Source organism: Alnus glutinosa, chromosome 7 (genome assembly GCF_958979055.1).
Source record: "Alnus glutinosa chromosome 7, dhAlnGlut1.1, whole genome shotgun sequence".
Lineage (NCBI taxonomy): Eukaryota > Viridiplantae > Streptophyta > Magnoliopsida > Fagales > Betulaceae > Alnus > Alnus glutinosa.
This window is the reverse complement of record NC_084892.1, coordinates 8,553,944-8,560,079: the sequence shown is the minus strand read 5'-3', so window position 1 is coordinate 8,560,079 and position 6,136 is coordinate 8,553,944.

Genomic DNA, 6,136 nt, shown 5'->3' with positions numbered 1-6,136 from the left:
GAAAATACGGCCTTAACCCATGCATGATGGTTTTTAATCGCCCACCTGAGCACCCTTAATAGAGTTATGAATTATAAAATAGAGACATCTCATCCTTGCATTAGTTAAATTACCACTTGTCTGAAAAGCTTAAGAGGATAAGAAGAGGTAAATTTAATCACTTAAGCAATACTTTAAAACTCTCCCTCATGTGTGAGCTCAGATTTCATTTTAATAGATGAGGCTCAACACACCCTTTTAATAAGGTAGAATATTTAATTGAAATTGGAAGTAAATGATGGAATTATGGTTCGAACTCAGAACCTTTGGCTCTAATACCAAGTTAAATTACCATTTGTCCAAAAGCTTAAGATGATAGAAATAGGTAAATTTAATCACTTCATCAATGCTTTAACAATATTGACATACCATTTTGTTCTTTTAAAGGAAAAAAATAAAAATAAAAGACAGCTCATCCTTGTATTGACATAGCATATTAACAAAATAAAATCTTGATCACGGAATCATTTGTAAAATTGAAGGATTCTTATCCATTTCGTCTAACTCAGCTTAAAAGGAATTTAACTTCACAAAGCATATAAAATACGTTTTTACAATTCACTATCATTTCTTCACTCTAATTTCATTTTCTTAAAAACTTGGTTTACTGCTTGTTTGTAAATTCTCTTATTTGAAACTTGGAAGCTCTGTCTTCCTTAAAGCTATGAGACTATAAGAGTGATGTGCAGGGATGACACGGTTCTTCTTAGACCTTGCCAAATGGAATATAACCCATTAATTAAACTTGAAGAAATATATACGAATGTGGGAAGACTTTTTGTTGACTTAGACTTCTTTAACCGCCCATCTGAACACCCCAATTGACTCGATTTGATCTACCATTTTACCCATAAAAGGTAGGATCCAATTTTCCCAATATGCAAGTAATTCGCGCGTGGATTCAAATTTCTTTTAATATATGAGATTAATATGTGAAATATATAATTAAGATGTGATAAATGGTAAAGTGATAGTTCGAATTCATGATCATTACTCCATTGTCATGTTTCGAAGCTTATACTAATAAGAAATGATAGACTGACTCAGGTATACTTAATCATTTAAGGCTTTGTTTGTTTCATTGTAAAATATTTATTTGAAAAAAATTTTAAATGATTTCTCTTTCCCCTTTCTTTTTCTTAGCATTTAAATAAAAAATATTTAAATGGTATAGGGAAAGGATAAGAGAAGTTATTGTGGAGTGCATTTAAATAGAGAAGTAAAAAGTAGTTTAGTTTCCTAAATTGAAAAAAGTTTAATGGAAGCTGTTGCTAGTGCTCTAAGTAGACCATAAGCACCCATTAATCCTGATTTTTAGAGAACATAAACAATAGCGTATCTCCATGAACTTTGGTGGGTCACCTTGTAAAATCACAACTTAAACTTGTTTGTTGATTAATTACGAGCTTCATTGGGTCATTGATGTTAAATCACAACTTATCTAAAAGTCTAAGCTAATAAGAAAATGAGTATTTTAATCATCTAATTAATATTTTAACATTCTTGTGAGTTTAAACTTTTCTTCAACAAGTGATGCTCAATTAATTGAAATTTACGATAAATTGTGAAGTCATAGTTTAAACTAAAGACTTCCGGTTTGATGTCATATTGAATTATAATTTATTCTAAAAGCTTAAACTAATATGAAATAATCAGTATACTCTCTATATCAAGTGAAATGGAGAAGAGTAATGCTAAATACTATACCTCTATTCCATTGGGTTGATGCGGCCTTTGTTAAAAAGAATAAAAAAAAATTAAGGGCTGCATTAACCCAATGGAATAGAGGTATAGTATTTAGCATTACTCAATAAAAAATAGTCATTTCATAGTCCATATGAGATTTTACAGATATAAGGATGTATGTGTTACTACGTCATTTAAAAATTTGAAATGATGTGGTCATATGCACACTTTTAGTTATAAGAAAACAAAACCGGAATCGTAAAATAATTGATTCCAGAAATGTTAAATTTAAGTATATAATTAATACTTTTAAATTGTTAGCAAAAAATCTTCTAAGTAAATTTCAATGTCAAACACGGTTTTGCATTCTAGTGTACCCGAACTTATGAAATTTCATGAATTCTTGCTTGGGTAATTACCTTACCAACAAGGGAAACCATGGTATAGAGCTTGGGGCTACTCCAACTGGCCTCATAAATTTTTCTAAAAGAATTGTACAAATTCTTTCAAAATGATTTTTTATTTAAAAATGATTTTTTTATTTAAAAATGATTTTTTTTTCTTTAGTTTTATTCCTCCGATTAAAATTTTAAGAGATAATGTCACTTCATATTCTGTGGTACATCTATTTTCCAACTCAATTTATCTTTTCTTTTTTTCAAATTAACTTAAAGCATTCCTAATAGACTCACCACAATAATTGTTTTAGCTATTTTGGTGAGCCAAATCACTACAAACCACAAAAACCCTCTTCAATAGCCTCAGCAAAATGACGATTTTTGTTTAGTGAGAGAATGATACTCACCAAATTTTGTGAGTGCTGTTCACTCTTTATATTGAAGCATATGACCTTTTTTTTGAAAAGTATGACAGTTAGGAAAAAAAAAAAAATATATAACCATTAGAAAAAGATAAATTTTAAAAAATATGACTGTTAGAATAAAACAAATATTTCAAAAATATGACCATTAGAATAAGATAAATATTAAAAAATATGACTATTAGGAAATTTTTTTTTAAAAAAAATATGAAGTTATAATAAGACGAATGTTATAAATATGACTATTAAGAAAAGACAAACATTCAAAAATATAAATGTTAGAGAAAGCATAAAGAAATCTTTGAAACTAAATATTTAAATGGAATATTAAAAGTTGATAGCTAAAATGGTGAGGTTACTGAGGATGATTTAAAAAGTGGATAACTAAAATAGCGAAAAGTAATTTTTTTGCTATTTTAGTTAGTAAAATTTGGTTAGTATACTAGAAATGCTTCTAGTAACACTCGCATATAAATCATATAAATCCAATGGTTGATTTGAATAAAAGATAGACGAGAGAGATTTACATCATAATTTGAAATCTATGCTCCATTTGTTTAGGCGTAAAATATTTTATGTATTTTTCGGTGTTTTGTGCAACAAAAAATGATAGTTAACGGAAATCATTTTTAATTTGACTGTAAAAGCTTATTTAATTTTGGAAAACGATTTATAATTTTAAAAACCGTAAATCGTTTTCCGAATTTAAACTCTTAATTCTTGCACACACGTTTGTGAGAATCCACCACCGTCTGGCATTAGAGTTTGTTTGTAACCTAAATCTACCGTTGAATGTCCCTAAATTTTGGTATCTGATTGCTAGAATCTGGCCGGTAACAGAATCTGGCAATTTGCGTCGAAATATGGCAACGTCCGACCATCGTTGTCGGATTCCAACAGACCAGATTCCGCCTAAATTGGTTGGAATCTAGCCAGTACTGCCAGGTTCTGTATTCTGCCAAATTCATGCCTGTTTGGTCGAAATTTGGCTAACCTAGATTCCAATGAAACATGCTGGAATTCTGCTAACTTAGATTCCAGCGAAACAGGCAGGAATTCGGCTAGCTTAGATTCCAGCGAAACAGGTCGGAATCTAGCCATTGTCGCCGGATTTCGGCTTCCATCGCCAGAATCCAGTGAAAGTGGTCAGAATCCCGCTAGCCATTGACGAAATCTCGTCACCTATAGTTTTTCGTTGTTGATATTTTGTCGTACGAGCCAAACACCGAAAAATATTCTAAACAAAAATTATTTTTTTTTCTTAAATATAATTTCGTTAAAAATATTTTACGACAAAAAACATTTTACTTTAAAATCATGCTAACAATAGTTTCTCAAATTTTAATTTCGCTCTGCCGTAGGAAAACGGATCTGAAATGGAGAGAGTTTGTCCTTCACTTTTAAAAGGGTAAAATTGCCATTCCCTTTTCTTTTTTTTCATACAATTTGTCCCTATAGCATAAAAGAACAAGCTCCTCTCAATTTCAATTAGATCCTTATGTTGATTTATGTTGGATCATATTTAAATAGGAGCAGTCTTCATCTCCAATCAATGGTGGGACACGTGGAAATCTGGTCTGAATATTGATTGTGTTGTTGCAGTCACTCCATCAAAGATGTAACCACATTTGTTGTTTCATCTGAAAGAAATCACCAAAAATCAATTATTTTTTATTTTTTATTTTATTTTATTTTATAAGTAACCAAAAATCAAATTGAATATTCATTATATCTCTGCCTGAAATTTCCTAACCAAACCAGAAGCACTAAACAATGGGGGTTTCTTCCAGTTTTTGTACCACCAAACTACCAGAAAAGCCATGATTGCGAGTAGGATTGGATGTGAACGCGTCACCTTCTTTTGCGCTACAATCTTTGCCTCCCTTAAAAGCTCCTCCTTTTTCTTCCTATCCCAACCAGATGTAGAGTTGTAGAGAAACAATGTCCCACGCGCCATGGCCATGTAAAATATTCACGTATTTGCAGGATTGTGAAGGAACCATAATTTATGCTCGACAATATTATTGTGCCCGTTGGTTTGGGGTCCATGTGTTCCATGTTCTTGGCAATTATAATTTGTTCCGTTTAGATATAAATAAGTATAGGAGAGAAAACAAAAAAATTTACAAATCGTTGTTAAAATATTAAAGTTAAAGAGTTTGATCTGTTTGATTAAACAGGTCGAGTTAGAGTTGATTTATATAACTAGTCTTATACATATGCTTCGACACGACTCGAACCTGACACACGATATAATAATGTACAATTTTTTACATCACTTGCTAACCCGATACGAACCCGCTATAAAATTAGAGAGTTAGAGTCGAAGGGTTTAGAAATAAACAAGAATCGGAGAGAAAAGAGAAAATTTCCAGATTAATGTTAAAATATTATATATGGTCATACTCATGTCATACTCATGTCACTCTAAAAATGAAGTAGCTTTTAAAATCACCACTTGATTTATAATAGATTACTATTAAATTTTGATCAAATTATGATTTTAAAAGCCATATTAGTTTTGGAAGGATACGAGAGAAACATGGGTATGACATCTAGAATTACTTAACCCGTTAATTTCTTGTTAGGTTTATGTCGGGTTTGTAAGTCGTGTAAGAAATTGACAACTCTTATGTCGTGTATCGAATTCGTATCGTATGGAGTCATGTGTATTATGCAATATAGGTTAACCATAATCCGACCTATTTAATTAAATAAGTTAAATTCATCAATCTTAACTCAACAATTTTGTATTGAATTTATTACAAGTTTACAAATTGTGTCAAAAATTATCGGCCGTACATTGATCATAGGCCGGATTGTTCCAATTTTAGTATTACAAGATTCTTAAGAACAACAATTGAAGGTAATAGAACAACATCCATCTTTTATTATTATTATTATTTTTTTTTTTTTAAAATGTTTCTTGTGAATAGAAGCGAAATCCGTTGAACCAATGAGGATTAGTTTAGTGAGGCAGATGAGCTAGCTGCAACGGCAAACAAGAACTCAAATTTGAACCATTTACACCCTACACAGGCTGTGACCCAACTAACAAATAAACTTAATCAAAACATCCCATAAAAATATTTTCCTTTGTTGGATCTTGATGAAAATCTAATCCATGTGGTACTTGATCTAATACAGATCTCCGTCGGGGGAGCTAGTATATGGAGTTGGATAGGGTGCATGTGAGTCTGACTAACCATTTCCTAAAGCTAGTTTATTACTTTATCTTAGGTGCCGTGAATTAGCTTTGCAGCTAATCGGCAAAAAGCTGTTAACCTAGTAACTTAATTGCCACCATTATTATACTACCTTTTGCTGCTAATTGTACACCTAAACTAGTGTTTGCAAAAGACATCATAAAGTTCTACTTTCTAAGCAAAAGAACACAAAGTAAATAGGAAAAGGAACCAAAAAAAAGTGCCAAAGTGAACTTCCTTATGCACCCACCTCAACATTTTCATAAAATATATATATATATCAATCCTCTTTCATTTTATTCCATTCTTCTTTTTCTTTTTTATTCTTAATTTTATTTTAAAAAAAAATTACATATACCTCCCTCAAATTAAGGCCTAATTTATA